The sequence below is a fragment of the Triturus cristatus genome, chromosome 12 (assembly GCF_964204655.1).
Source record: "Triturus cristatus chromosome 12, aTriCri1.1, whole genome shotgun sequence".
In the NCBI taxonomy this organism is placed as follows: Eukaryota; Metazoa; Chordata; class Amphibia; order Caudata; family Salamandridae; genus Triturus; species Triturus cristatus.
Window position 1 is genome coordinate 407,697,685 of NC_140595.1, and position 15,967 is coordinate 407,713,651.

General features: G+C 47.8%; 1 protein-coding gene across 1 annotated transcript in view; it reads left to right on the forward strand.

Annotated features, from left to right (window-relative positions):
* Positions 1 to 15,967, forward strand: part of ZNF536 (zinc finger protein 536) — a 1,078,439-nt gene that overhangs the window by 29,039 nt on the left and 1,033,433 nt on the right. The gene's annotated exons all lie outside the window — the stretch shown is intronic.

Sequence of the window (15,967 nt, forward strand, 5' to 3'; positions counted from 1 at the left end):
CGTACCCTAACTTCCAAACCAGACATCCCAGGGTAGGGGAGTTCAAGACAACCAGCAGGTCAAGCCCCCCCACTTACCCGGCGCTCACACAAATGTCAACGTGTAACCCCTCCCCAGGGCTTCACCCAGGGGAATCCATGCAACATTACAAAAAGGCACTTGATAGGCAGCTTGTGCCAACTGCTCCACATCTCTCCATCCCAGTGGGATACCAATCGCAATTCCAAGGACCGCATAGCGCACTGGCCCTGCTGGGGTACATGAACACAAGTGCAGCCCCTAAAGTTGTAAACCAGACATTGCAGGGTAGGGCAGGAGAGTCCAGGACCACCTGCAGGTCAGCTCTGCTGTTGATTAAGGCTGTGTGGGTAACAACTGATTGGGAGACTCATTAGAAAGTGTGAAAAGCATTCAACAGTGTATGCACTGTATGGATCTCACAAACCAGGATGCCATTGGTACTGATAATAGCACGCCGGACGGCAGCAGTAGTGTATAAGGCAAATATAGGCGGGAGGGGCTTCTCCAAAATTATTACGACGACCGTGAGGCCTATGTAGGGCCATTGAATTATGTGATTCTGCAGCTGTGGAGGTTTCAGGTAAACCAGGATTTGCTGCACTTGCAACCATAATGTTCAGTATAAGGCTAGCTGTCTAAAAATTCCAAGTCCAAAATGTTTTCCAATGTGACAAATTTTCGTCAATTAAATTCTTCCTTACCACTGCGAATATGCATCGGTAGACCAAAGACAGGTTGAGCTGTATACTCGCCTGCTTGCCATCAAAATGGCCTTATCCAAAAGTATCGTAAGGCAAATCTCCTCACCTGCATCATCCAGACTCAAGGCCTCTCAATTACGTGTGGAAATTTGCATCTTGCGATTTACTGGGTTCCGTTGGTGTCAATTTCTGGATGTTAGGGATTCGAAGGCCATTCTTTATACATTGAAACAGCGCTTGAAACTACACTCCTGCAGTGGCTGGTGAGCTCACAGAAAGGACACGCTGCACCCCTTGTTTCTGACAGAAAGCACCCTGTGGTAAGGAGTCTATTGCCCTGTAGTTTTGGGAATAAGACTGAAAGTGAAGGACGACAAACAAGATTAATTTGCAAAGCAGTGAGACTCTTCCCCTAGAACCCTTCCTTCTGCGTGAAATGCAACTGAGAAACTGTAGAGTGGCTTGAACGCAGAGCAGTTCTGTGCAGCGCTCCTACCCCACATCCTGTTTTTAAAGTAACCGGAAAATCAACTTTTTTCCTGAAAATTATTTGAGAGAGTACAGCCTGCTTTCAGAACCCTTTGAGGAAGAGCCGTGGAACATGGGACACAAATATACGACCCTCCACTCCCAGGTTCACACAATGCACCCAGGTTGAGAGTGTTGGTCACATCCTTGCATGAACCAATTGCACCAAAACTAGAACATTACCAATTCAAATGTTTAAATTTGTTTTTTATTGTTGGATCAAGAAGCGAGGCTATAAACACATCATAGCATACCAATATTGTACTACATTAGCATCAAGCTTCCTTAGCAACTTTTCTGTTAACAACTCCCCACCCCCTCCCAACAACCATCCCTCCCTCTGGGTGCTCAGGCAAATGCAATGTTTTTAATAGTCGTAAATTATCATAGTCAATCCCATAGAAGGGTACCAGAGGGATCACTCCGGTGGCGTAGTCAGGCAAAATACCCTCAAATATCTGGGGCAGGTGAGCTCCGTGAACTCCTGTGAAAGGAGCTTAAGAAACTGCTGCCACATCACTTGGTATGAATTTCCTTGTTGGGTCAAGGTCAGGGAAAGTCTCTCCATCCCCAAAGGGTGCCATTTCCAGTGCAAGCAATTCCGCCGTGATGACACCCTGTCTGTCCCCCATAAAACTAGTATGGATTGATGCGCTGCACCCAGAGGTAAAGCTATATGCTGCCCCGTCTGGATTTAAGCTGGAATGTAAGAGGGTTGAGAAGACCCAACACTGTGTAGGAGTGGAACCTGAGTAACTGAGTTCTGAAATGAGAATCAGTTTCTGACAGAACCTCATCGCAGAACTGCTTCAATTTAGGGCATCCCCATAGTATGGGCACCAGTGTCCCCCGGGAATCACACCTTCTCCAGCATCTGTCGCTATGTTCAGCATTCTCCCTGTGTAAACGTACCAGTGTTAAGTACCAGTATGTGGCGATTTTCATCGCTGTCTCCATAGTGGAGGCATTAGAGGCTGTCAGTAGCGCCCGGTAATGGATGTCTTGCCATTGGCCTGGGTATTATTGTCTACCTATCTCCTGCTCCCACCAAAGCTGTGCAGGGGATTTCGGCTCTGGCTCACCATCCCTGAGTAAACCGTACAGTTCAGTGATTAAACGCTTGTCTGTGTCCTTACTCAATAGCCACCTCTTGAATTTTGTCAGGAGATATTTCACTGCCTCTCTCATAGCTGGCTGCATCAACTAGTACCTTATTTGGGTGTATCAGTATCTCCCTCTCGTTTCAAAGGTTTGGCACACAGGGTATCAAATGGGATGGATCCCTCCTCGTCAAAGAAAAGCCCCGCAGAATGGAATCCCGACAGCTGCCAGATCCTGAACATGGTGTTGTCCAGGCCTGGGGTGAAGTCCCTGTTCCCCACCCTTGGAATGAGGGGGGGAGGGAACTGATATAAACCCCCTTCGACTCGCCACTGTGTCCCATACCTTCAAAGTGGGCACTGTAACCAAAGAAATATATAGGTTCACCGGGTGATGTGTGCATGCCAGAAATGGGATCTTTCACAATGATGTTCCTGCCAGTGCCTTGTCCATGAATAACCATCTCCTCTCTGACTCAGAGCGAGACCATTTGACCAAATATCTGAGCTGCGAGGCCTGAAAGTATCGCAACAGACACTGGATCCCAAAGCCACCCTCCAGGGGTGTGCACCAACTACGCTCATGACTCATCTGGGGGCATCTGGCTGCACAAACAAAGTTCTGCAACGCTCCTTGCAACGTCTGAAGCATTCCCGCAGCAGGCTGCAGTGGAAGTGCTTGGAATATACAGAATATCTTAGGTAGGATCGTCATTTTAAGAGCCGCTACCCACCAACCAATGAGCACAGGTACAACTGCCACCATGCTAAATCTGCCTTCACCCTCTCAAGCAGATCACGATAGTTCAGAGTTGTTACTTCAACTATGGTTGGGGCTAGTTGGATGCCCAAGTAAGAGGTTGACTTCGGGGCCCACTGAATCGAAAATGCCTGGGAGAGATGCTCCGTGGTCTTGGGAGGAACCGTAAGATCTAAGGCCTGCGATTTGGTGAGATTTATATTGAAATCCCGAGACCACCCCGAATAGCCGCTCCTCCTCCAGGAAGCTCGGAAGTGTCGTCCCTGGTTCGTCCAGCGAAACCAGGACATTGTCGACGTACAGTGTGATGAGGTGCTCCTCCCCCCCAAAGTGCACTCCTGTCACCCTCAGATTGTCCCTAACCCTCTGAGCAAATGGCTCCATGTAGAGCACAAATAAAAAAGGAGACAAGGTGCATCCCTGCCACTTGCCTCAATGGATAGCGCACGCGTTAACTTTTACAGAAGCTGTTGGTGTTCCGTAGCCACTGAGAACCCGAGTCCGAAATCACTTGCCTTGGCCTTGGCATCTCTGCCAAGTAAGGCCAGTGAATGTGGTCAAACGCTTTCTCAGCGTCAATTGAGAATAGCATTACTTTGTGGTGCGAGTGGGTAGCCTTATCTATCAAGTTCAAAACTTGTTTCGTTTTATCCAAACAGTGTCTATTCGGGATAAACCCCACCTGCTCTGGCTCCACTAGGCCAGGCATGATGGGGGCAAGGCGAGCCGCAAGAATTCCAATAAACACCTTCAGGTTGACATTTAGGCGGGAGATAGGCTGGTAGGAACCACACTGTCTTTTTTCTTTACCAGGCTTAGCTATAACTGTTATGGAGGCCTCTGCCATTGAAGGAGGAAGGATGGCCAAACCTGTGATAGTGCTGAAAACCCTAGTGAGAGGAGGGGCTATCAATGTAAAAAAAGTCTTCTAAAAGGTCGCCGGTAGACCGTCCGGGCCGGGCAATTTACATGTCTTCAGCCTTGAGATAGCAGAAATAACCTCCTCCACCCTGATCAGGGTCTCCAGACTAGCAAGCCTGATCCTCCGTTGAATAGGTCACTTTAGCTTCTGGCAAGTAGGCCCTAATGCCAGAGGGGAAAAGGTTCTGTGCCTTGTACAGGGCTTTGTAAAAGGACCCAAACTTCGCTGCCACCTGTTCGTCTCTGGCAACCACAGTCATCTCCTACATGCAGGGAGTCAACCATGGTGGCCTGCAATTGCCCCTTGCGTTTGTTTGCTAATAACCTCCTACATCTATTACCCCTACATAGAAGGCATGTTTAAGGCACAAAATTGCATTTTCCGCATAATCCAGGTTTAGCCCTGCAAGCTCTTTTCTAGCGGTCTCCAGTTTTCCCCACACTCTGGGCACCCTGGTACGGTGGTGGATATGTTCGAGCTCTTGCACCTGCTGTTGAAGCTGTGTGCGCTTATCCCTCCTGACCTTATTATCGGCTGCCGAGATGGTGATAAATTCCCCCCTTAGCACTGCCTTTATAGCGTCCCAGACCGTCGAGATTCACATGTCCGGGGTATCATTGATCTTCAGATAATTCTCGATTGCCTTTTCTATCTCACTGACCACTTCCGTCTGCAGACAAGAGTCTCCTGCAGTCCCCAGTTGCAAGCTAGAGGCTCGCCCCGTGGAAGAGAAAGGTCCAAGAGGACCGCAGAGTGGTCAGACAGCACACAAGGCTCTATCTCCACCAATGTAGTCGCTGCCTGTACCTCACAGGAGCCCAAGAAATTATTGAGTCAAGCATGAGATTTATGTGCATAGGAGTAGAAGGTTTAGTCGCGTGTAGTTGGGTGACTTTCTCTCCATAAGTCCCAGAGACCCATCTCCTGAAGCCAGAGGGACTCCCCTGTGGAAACGGCACCTGCCGCCCTGTCGCTGTGATTAATGATCTAACTCATTGTGGAATACTAAATTGAGGTCTCCCCCAAGGATCACTCAGCGGTCCCTCGTTGACATAATGTCCGCTAACGCCCTATGCAAAAACTGTTCCTGACCCTCATTGGGGGCATTCATCGAACATATGACCAGGGAGTGTGAACCAAAGTGAATTGGATACCCAAGCAGGCGGCCTTTAATTTCAGCGCTTTTTGTCCCCACCTTCCCTCTAAAAGAGTGTGAGAAAAGCAACGCCACCCCAGCCTCCTTATGTGGCAGAGAGGAGAAAAATGTCTGGGGAAACGCTCTAGATTTAAGTCTATGCCAGTCACTAGCCTGTAAGTGCATCTCCTGAAATAAGCAAACATCAGCTCTGGAGTGTTCCAAGTATGAGAGTATGGCCCGCCTCTTAACTGAGTTGTTAAGCCCTTTGACATTGAGGGTCAAAACCCTCAGAGCCCCCTTTATGGATGCCATATTAAATGCTGCCCACTCTCAGCCCCCAACCGTCTGTCCAGCCCCAGTGATACCCACCCTGACCACTATCTGTAGAATTGAAACAAACCCCAGAACAAGAACAGTAAGAAAGTAACCATTGTCCCTGGATCGAGGAATGGGCAGAGAGGTCCAACAACAGTCCAGTGGAAAGAATGCAGTAGGGGATTGTGGCCATCTTCCTCCCTGCTAACCTAGCCTCCCTGACCCCGGCCAACCCAAACATTAAGCAGCTAATCTTCAGGTGGGCCGTTAGCCACAGAATACTCTGAGAGTTTATCTAGCAGAGCCCTCCTCTCCGACACGTTGGCCTCTGAGTCTGGTGTGGATTCCCCAGGCCAACAGGTATCCGCCTCCACTTCTGGCGACCACCTGCTTTACAGGTCCTCTTCTCTGTGCCTGAGCTCTCTGATTCCTGAACATCAATCTGTAGCAGTTCACATGCCTCCCCCAAGGAGCGGAGGTGATAGAGTTGATCCTGCCAATGAAATAAAAATATGAAGGGGGGACCCCATGAGTAGGGGATCTTCTTGTCTCTCAAAAAGGTTGTGACCGGGCAAAATTCCCGCCTCTTCTGGGTTTAGAGGCTGCCAGATCTTGATTATGTCCCTGGAACACTATTGGCGATGATGATCTGGTCACCCGCAGGATCTGCCTTCAAGGGGAAGCTATGTACGCAATTCAGAATGTCCACAGCATGCGATGATCAGGGAGCCCCAAGGGCCACTCTATTGATTGTTGGCATGTCCCCTAATATCTGGGCAAATAGAGCCGCCACATAGGCCTCAACATCCCCTTTCTATGCTTTCGGTGGGGCCCCCTGAATGCGGATGTTATTCCTCTTGGAGTGTTTTTCTAGGTCCTACGCATGGAATTGCAGGTCTAATTGCTGGTGGGTGAGCTATATTATATCCTGTTGCAGATGCTCTATTTCCTCATCCTGGGAGGTCTCATGGCCCTCTAAGGTGTCCACTCATTCTCCAGTGTCTGTCATCTCCTTCCGTATCATCTGTAATTCGCTAGTTAAGTCTCGCTTGACGTTTTGCAGATCCTCTCTCGGAGACGAGAATAGAGTCTCCATGTATGAGCGTGTGACTGGCACCTCCAATTCTTCATCAGACGGCGAGGCCGTTCTGCCATTGACCCTCTGATTCTCCCTCTCCTGGCGGCCTGCCGATTTTGTAATCTTTGATGGTGCCCCTTTTCTTTGCAAAGGCTGACGCCATCGAGACGGCCCCGCCGAGCCCTCCGCCTAGAGGTAAGACACTCTGTGCACTGTCTCAGGCAGCCCTCCAGTTTTAGGAAAGCACACTCCTCCTCTCTGGAGGGCAAGATTCCACTGCTTCTACCATGTGATTCTCAGCTCTAGTCCAATGCAGGGCCTCCTCTGGGGGGGTCCCTCCTGTGCTCGATGCCCAAGTCGCCACCCCACCAGGCCTCCTCGTGAGTACCTAGGTCCTCCACTCGTTGTAGCTCAGGCTCCTCCACGCATGCTCCACTGCGCTCTGGGCCCCCTGCACTGCTCGGGGAGGGAGGGTCACCTGCGGTTCCCCTCGGTCTCCGGGCCCCCCACCACTCACTCCCTGCTGCAGTGCTGCTGCTCCCAATCGCCTCTGGTGCACAGGCCGTCTGGCCTATGCCATCCAGCCAGACACATCACTCACCGGAGCCACGCTTGTGTCCAGGACCGCAACAGGTCTCGATACATTCCCCCCCCCCCCTCAATTGCCAAAGTCCATCTCCAGTAGGAGAGCTGCTCAGTCTGCTGGGCCCCCTTGCCTCCCTACTGCTTCCGGGGGTTCCCTCCTTCACCGGGGAAGCAATCCGTACTCACGGACTATGCAGGCGGCCTTGCTGTCCTGCTATGGCCTCCGCTCCTCACTATGGCCGCTGCACACTCAGGACCTCCATCCCGGGATCGATGTGCCACTCTGGACCCCATCTAGCTGCAATCTTCTTGTCGTCTCAATTGTGATTGGCCACTCCCCATACCTCACGCTGAATCCACTTGCCTCTCTATACTCGCAGTCGGAAGCTGCCTCCACCAGATCCCGGGGGGGTCAGGAATCAGTTGATTGCCCCTGTCGTCTGCTCCAGCTGCAGTCCCTGGAGCCACGACCTGCTCTGCACTGGGAAACCACCTCCGGTGGGCTCCTCTCCGGTAGGTCAAAGATTACGGGTCTCCGCTACGCCTGCCTCATTTGAGACTCTAATCACCCTCCAAGGCTGCCGCCCTGCCCTGGAGAGTCTACACAGCCCCTCAGCCGCTCTCTCCGCTCCGCTCTACGTCCCCGCCACTGCCAATCTGGGCTAGCGGGGAGGCTGGGCGACATCGAAGACGCAGAGGCTGAGATCCATGTCCTACTTGGTCTCCAATTTGGCCACTCCCGACAGAAATGTTTAGAAGGAACATCGTTTACCTGTAAGTTTCAGCAGCCTTTCTTTCCTAAAAGATAGTAAAATACAATACAAATTAGAGATCACTATTATGTCGTGTTTTTTCTGTTTTGTTTTTAGGCTGAAGTAAAGTTTTAATAGCTTTTTACATATAAATGATAAAAACAACTGTAAATGAGTCACTATCAGCTTGCCTTGACCTCCATTTTTTTCTTAAGATGATTTTAAAGAAAGGCAGGTGTCCATAAAGCGAATTAAATAACAAACGTCATACAATTAACAACATTAAAAGTAACTCAGTGCCATCTTCCATAAAAGAACATCATGTTCAATTAAATTGCAAATTTTCAGAAAGAATAAGTCTCAGTTCAAGGAAAAAAACGTGTCTGCCAGTAGACAAAAGCGAGAGTTGTGCAGCTCTTCATTGTGCGCATAATTACAGCTTAGCATAAGATTGTAGAACCTGGGAATTCTTTTTTTTAAATATTAGTTGGCCAGGCGACCCCTCCCCCACAAACTAGCAGCGCGACGCCCAATGCACCAGAAGCATGCAGCCCCAAGAAGCATGCACTCCAAGAGGCATGCCACACCAGGGAGACTCACCAACTCCTGGTAGCGTGGCAAATTGAGCACCACACATCAGGGCACCTGCAGCAAGCGGCTACATTTAAACAAGCAAAACTGTCCCTTACACATGCAGAAGCATAGGAACCTGCACTAATAACAAGGAATGCTGCACCGGGTAGACTCACCAACTCCTGGTAGCGTGGCAAAGCAGCAACTAGCAAAGCACCAAACGACTAATTTTTTTCACGTGAGTACTGATCTTACCGACAGGCCCGTGTTGCAGTACCTGCACTTCCAAAGCAATGCTGAGACTCGAACCTGCCAACGGGTCTGACCTCAGCATACTCTCCGCAGCTACGCAATGGCAGTCGCTCCCCACCGTGCCTCCCATCCAGCGAGCTCACCTCTGCTAAGCACCCGAAAGCGTGCAAGAAACTCCAGGACCTCTCTGATCCTGGACGCTGGATGCTGGTGCGCATTGGAGGGGAAAAGAGGCGGAACCCTTGCCTCTCAATGATTTAAAGGCGCCAGTCCAGGTCACCTCCCAGTGACTTCACCAAGACAGAGGCGCAACTAGAGCCAAATTTGGGGGGGGGCTACTAAAAATTTCAGGGGGGGCTAATTCCTCCAGCAATATGCAGAGTGGAGATGCAGGGGCTCTAAGAAGGGCTGAAAACACAACAAAGCCTCGTTAGCAAGTAAATGGTCTTTTAAAGACCTGGGAAGTACTCGGTGCGGCTGTGTGTGAGCTGTCTCAGCCGGGCTGACACACACATGACGGGGGAGGGCTGAAGCCCTTTGAGCCCAATGGGCATTGCGCACCTGCACCAAGACCCTCTTTGTGGTGAAGCAGAGGAAGGACTCTTCACCTTGGCTTCTGCTCGTGGAGTGACTAATGGCGACCCTCTGCTATTTGCAGGAGGCGCCTGGTCAGGAGCTCGTTAAGCTGAGTGAGGTGCTGCGGAGAGTGAGTGTAGTGGTGAATGTTAAGGATGTTATTGGAGAAGAGCTTTTGTTGAGAGGCGGTGGATGTTTGGAATTAGAGTTTTTGGAAGAGACGTGGGGACTTGAAGAGCAACTTGGGATCAGTGGCTCGAGCGGCAGGTCAAGGACGTCGAGAGAGGTGCCATGGAGAGGACTTGGAAACTAGAGCACCAGAATGAAGAACATTTTTAAATACTAAAGTAAAAGAGAAGCATATGAATGGAGTGAATTTGAGAATGGTGCCACTGCCAGCTTTAGTGCAGTGTGACTGGTGCCGTCACACTGGGTGCATAGTTAAGGGGACACTGCATTCTGAAATATGCTGACTTAGTACCAATATCAAGATAATTCTAGTGATTAATGTACCTGCTAGAGAGATCCGAGTTGTGTCTAATAGCAGTTTTGACTCATCATAAAGAAGTACAGAGGGAGCACGTGCCCTAGGCAGATCATAGAATTGTATTTTATGTAGCTAGCTCAGTGGGTTACTGCTTTTGTCACAGATACTTTTACTTGTAGTTCATAGGTTACAATCCTAATATAGCACAGTGAGCAGTGAGCAATGAACTGGCTTCAAAGCACTGCATGAAAACTGCACAGCATATTCCCAAAGTACTTTGTTATCCTAAAGTTTGCTCAAAGGGTTTTGTTTGGGTAGAAATAAATTCTTATTAATAAAGCCAACGCCAACCCCCGTGTTGCGTTTTAATCCTGAGTTTATGCTTCTCCAGAGCAAGCACTTTTAAAATATAATGCCTACTTTTATGGAGACACTTAACTCCTACACCATTTAGTCCTCATTGTTTTATGTAACATTTCCTATACATTGATTTACACACTTGTATGATTCATCATCTCTGCATAATGTGTGTGTAATATCAAATGCGCAGACACCCTGCATTGGTATGACTAGAGCTATAAAATAAAATTAAATACCTGTGAGATCTGTGATGTAAAGTACCCTGACACCCTGCATTGGTATGAGTAGCGCAATAAAAAACGTAAACGCTTGTGAGAGAGGGTCTATGGAGAGATGAGGGGTGGCAGTGACGGAGAATGAAGTAAAGATTGTTGCGCCAGGTGCAACAGGCGCTAAGGCCAGCACTGTGAGCTGCAGGACTGAATCATGGTGCTCATAGAAAGAAGAGGGTGCCAAACAAAAGAATAGGGCAGATAAATAAACAGGACCCTGGAGAGCGAGGGGGTGTTATGGGGCTGGAGTGGGACGTTCGGAGAGAGAGAATTGGAAGGAGAGGAGCGAGGGAGAAGTTGACAAAGGAGTGAAGTATTGTGTTGTAGGAGAAGGGCAAGGTGTTGTGGAGATGGGGTGCCCCCCAGGATGGTTCTGCTTTTCGGGCAAGGAGGGGCGTCACACAAAATAAGTTCCGTGTCAGGGATGTAAAAGCACCGAAGAGTGTAAGAGATGAGAAGGGTGTGGGAGGCGTGCATGTTGTCAGGGACTGGTGCAGGGTGCTGGCAAGAGGTGAGGCACAGCTCTGAGAGGAACGACTGAGAACCAAGAAAGACACTATCCCTGCTTCTCTCCTGTTGCTCATCTAGGCTTTCCTTCTGGTCTCATTCTGGGATGGTCATTTCTTAATTTAGGGAGTGCTGGAGTCTTATTTTTATGTACATCCCTCTCTCTATAAGCAGTGCTTCTCCTCTCTCTATTTAGGCAGAAGAATAACTTTACATACATTTGTCATCTTTTTATCTACACTTACAATCATTGTCTGGACGCTGCCTCCTAAAAGCTCATTTTATTCAATGAAATGTCGTGGATACGAAGACATATTTGTAACTATCTTCCTCAGTCCTGTTCGCTTAGCTGAGGACTTGCAACAGTTGTGCCTTCTGGATAAAAAAAATTGATTTAAACTTGCTTGAAACACTATTAGCTGCTGCTCATCCTGTCGTCACTTGTCTTTCATTGCCACCTGCTTGCGTCCCACAATGGTGTTCTCAGGTGAGCCTAGAATAAGTGCCAAATTAGTATCAGTAGGCATGCATTTTGAAGAACAGCATCTAACTTTTGGTGAAAAAGAACTTTAGCTATCATAATAAAGTACTAAGGGCCTGATTACGATGACGGTGGGACCTCAGTAAAGATTTCCACCCGCCACATTAGGATGGCGGGCGTATGGTCAGGGCTTGGAAAGACCATCCAACACTAATCTGACAGGCTCAAGGAGCCCGCCGGACGGTCTGTAATGCACCGCGGTAGGCATTACAATGACAGTTTCCACCGGTCCTTTCATGGTGGTGAACCTGCCATAAAAAGGCTGGCGGAAAGGGACATTGGGGGCCCCTAGTGGACCCCCCTTACTCCCTGCCCCCAGACACAGGACCTGGGGGGCACTTATGGGGCCCCCTACATATTCCTGCAACGCGGTGCCTGTTTGCATAGTGCAGGGATATACAAAATGTGCATTTTTTGGACTGTGGCGTGTGGTGCTACCTGCAGCACACGCTGCCATACAAAAAATACACTCTGCGACTGCCCTGAAGGCGGTCGCATCGTAATACAGAGTGCAGGACCGTCGACAGCTTGTCGGTTGGCCCCATTCCTGATACGATGACGGGCATGAGTCTGACCCCCATCGTAATCAGCCCCTAAGTTCCAGGCATATAAGAAGTTTTTGTGGGGCCTGTGTGATAAATTTCATGCAGCGGCCACATAGGTGGAGTACAGGTTACCAAGTTAAATATATATTCTCCAGAGACAGAAAATCATGGCAGCTCCTGCATCTGATGACATCTAGCGGTGTAGCTGTGTTACCGCCGCATCATTAATAAACTAGACAGGCTTGCTTCAGAACTTTAAACAAATTTAGTGGCATGTGTGCAAGGCTCTGAAAAAGCACAAGGCCTGTGAAATATTGCCCTATAGGATGACTCGACAGAGTCCTGTGCTGGTTGTGGGAAGAGACTTAGCTGTCCATTTCATTAGAGTATGGGATCAACAAATATCCTGATTTCTCAAATCACTATTTTCTACTGTATCTAATATATGCATTCGTGTAAGCTGTCAAGGAGCCAGAGACCTCCTATTTGACTATTTCTCATTCTGAAAGTTCTTGGGGGCTTTGACACTATTTTCTTTTCATTCCTACGGTTTTGGATATTTTCCCTGAGCATTGAGTGTTCCAGGATCAATACATTTCCCACTTTTATTTTCACTCATAGGTTCACATATCCCTTTCGCATGTAATTTTATCTTTCCCTCTCCATATGGGACTCCAAGAGCCAGGATCACTGCAGATGTTGATCATTCACAGCTACACCTTGGGGAAGAGGGCAGTTTATAGTATGTAAGCTACCTCATAATGTATAGCGCAGGTGGCAGTGAAATGTTGTGGTGAATGGAGAAGGTGGACCCTGGTGAAAGAGTGAAGTTGTAATCAAAGGACGTCCATTAGTCCAGGTGTGAATTAAGTAATATGGTTTATTAAGTAGCTTGGAAAAGGAATGCAACAGTTAAGTCACAACAAGTGTCAACTCAAGGGAATATAGCATGTTACATCGCATGCTATTACATCGCATTCTACTACAACACAGTTGTTACAACGACCGCGTTGTTAGAACGCGATACCTTTACATCTCAAGTCATTAGACCGACTTGCTGTAGGGGGCGCGCTGGACTTAGGAATAGTATAATTTACTGTTCCAAATCCAGCCTGCGCAACAGTAGGCAAGGTGTTGGAATAGTAAATTATGCTATTCCTTAGGTTAGAGCGCCCCTTACAGCAAGTCGATCTAATGACCTGCGATGTAAAAGCATCGCGTTCTAACAACGCGCTCGTTGTAACGACCGCGGTGTAATAGTAACGCGATATAATGGCAGCGTTGTAAATGCTGTTTCCCACTCACAGCATTGAGGTGCATTGACATTTGCTAGGCAAAAGACAATCTGTTACTGGACAGAATCCTATGGGGAGATAAAACCATACCATCTGCTCGGAAAGCAGAAAAAAGATGCATCAGGGCCAGGCCATAATACAGGTGATTGTAAAGGGGTTGGGGAAGAGTATACTGCGAGGAAGCAGAAAAAGTATGTGTCAGAAGGGAGAATATGCAAACTGCTTAATGAGAGACTAATGGCTCTTTGTAACTCAGAGAAGAAAATGCCTGCCACACTGTTGAGGTAAGGGCCTGAAAACTAAGAGAGCAGGACCCGGTCACACGTGAGCATAGGCGGCCTGCATACCAGGGTCAGACACGGCAGGGATTTAAGTACATACCCGGTTGTGGCAGTAACAGTAAACATCTAGACCTCCACTGTGACGTAGATGAAGTCACATTTTAGCATTCCCTATCCATCACAGTAATACCAGAATAAAAAATTATTCTATCTGCTGTGATAGCTTCCCTGGTAGGTTGATGTCCTTTACTGCTAGTAGAAGAATCATGAACAGTGAGGGAGATAAACACATCAATAAAACCCATGGGTAAAGGTAAAACTCTCAGCACCAATGTTAATTCCGGTGCATGTCCATGCACTTTATACCTGTCAGGGTTGCTTCCTGGTTTTGATCTTATATGACCATGTCACAGAACTCTAGGTCTGTCACTTGGACCACAATTTTGGAGACACAAGCACGAGTCCTGTGATATCACTATACTTATGTTTTCATAAGTGATTTCTTTATTTCTGTGAGAAATAGAGGTGTACAGAGTTGTATGAGGACTTTATTTCCAATGGGGTCATTTTTAGGGTGCCGATATAGATACTAGCTCTGCTATGTTAGGAGGGAATGTAGAAATATTTAGGAGATACGTTTCACTGTTTAGACGTGGGACTGAATAAGCACAATGTTTCAAAAGCCACAGAGGCCTTAAAGAGATGCAGCACCTTCTGGATATCCATCCCAAACCTCTTTAGGTATGAGATGGATTCCACTGAGCAAAATAATTATTATTCTAAAATACCTAGCGCTATACCTGGACGTAGGCTTATATCAAACCTGGGCAAACCAGGCTTATCTTGGATAAAAAGATGGACAATGATGTTTTTTCCACTCTGAAATTTTCTTCTGAGATGGGGGCCTCGGATTCCTGTTTTTGTTTTCTTTTCCTGCGTGCTCACTATTTGTAACACAATAATTCAAGGACAGTCTGCTTCATTTGATGACACTGATTGGGTGCTCTCTGGAAGAACAATAATTCTTCAGAGTGTGCGTTGAGCCAGATCAGCCCAGACTCAGAAGGCACTGGTGACAGACACTATTGAGGAACACTCAGGACACACCATGTAGGAAGAGATAGAGGCAACAGCACAGAGGTCACCAGAGAAGCTGAACTATGATGAAGCAGGGCAGCCTTCACCCAGGGAAAGCAGCTGCTTGAAACACTACAAATCTATTGGGAATGACTGCACCTTAGGGGTTAAGGGTTCTTACTTCATCAGAAGTAGGAGCGGCTGCGCTTCAAATGATCAAAGTCAGGCATCATCATCAGAGAGTAGGAGGAAGCAACATGAAAACTCGGGAGAAGTTGTGCAAGAGGGGAGCAAGGCTAGTCTTTACCAAAGCAAAATTGGTGCAGGCATAAACGCGTGGAAAACAGAGTAGCAGTGCCACAAGGGAGTATGGGAAAGGGTTCACAGCAGGAGCAATGGCAGAGACTGCACAACAGGCGAGGATGAAAGGTCTCACCAAAGACGAGCAAGAGCAGAAAACACTACAGGGGAGATGGTAGTGCTTAATGGTTGTAAGTCACTATACAAAATACCACCAAATCGTGGATCGCTACATTGCCGCTGCTACAACATGCGATATTGCAACATCTTGGCGGGGGGAGGACCTCCTGAACCCATCTTTTTATACATTTACTTACGTTCCCCCTATTCTATCAATTAACCCTCAACCGTAAATTATGTGATTACTTACCTTTAATAATGTAATGTCCCACAATGTAGTTGTGGCTTTGTAGTGCCACATGTTGTACTGGATTCGATACAGTTGGTGCGGCACCACACGGGATCAAGGAAATGCCTTACCGCACGGAAGATGGTATAGGCAGTCCAATAGGGGAATAAAAAAAATAGACCCCTCACCCCCCAACTAGGACATGAGCGCCTAATGTTTAAAATCACATGTAAGATTACAGCTAAAGAATGGCAGTGATAGGCTGAACAGATGTACAGCGGGCATAGGCTGAGCCATTTGTGAGCAGGAACTTGAGGCTATGAGGCGTGGCGAACTCTCCATGCTAACGCTACACTTTTGATAGCCCATTAGGTAAAGACTGACTTCATGCTGGAGACAATAGTGGACACTTTGCTGCTAATATTTTGCCAGGTAGTTGTTCCATTGATGATAATAGAATCCATCTATCAAATAACATTTCTCTATTCGTTATGCCACGTATAACCGGTCAGTATTATCATACAAGCTTGTCTCCTTAGAACTTATTTACAAATAAAGTGTGTGGGCGGCAAGCACATCTTGGAACTTGGGAGAAGAGAATTGCCAAATGGTATGTAACTATTTTCATAGCCTGGAATATTGAGCATGAAGT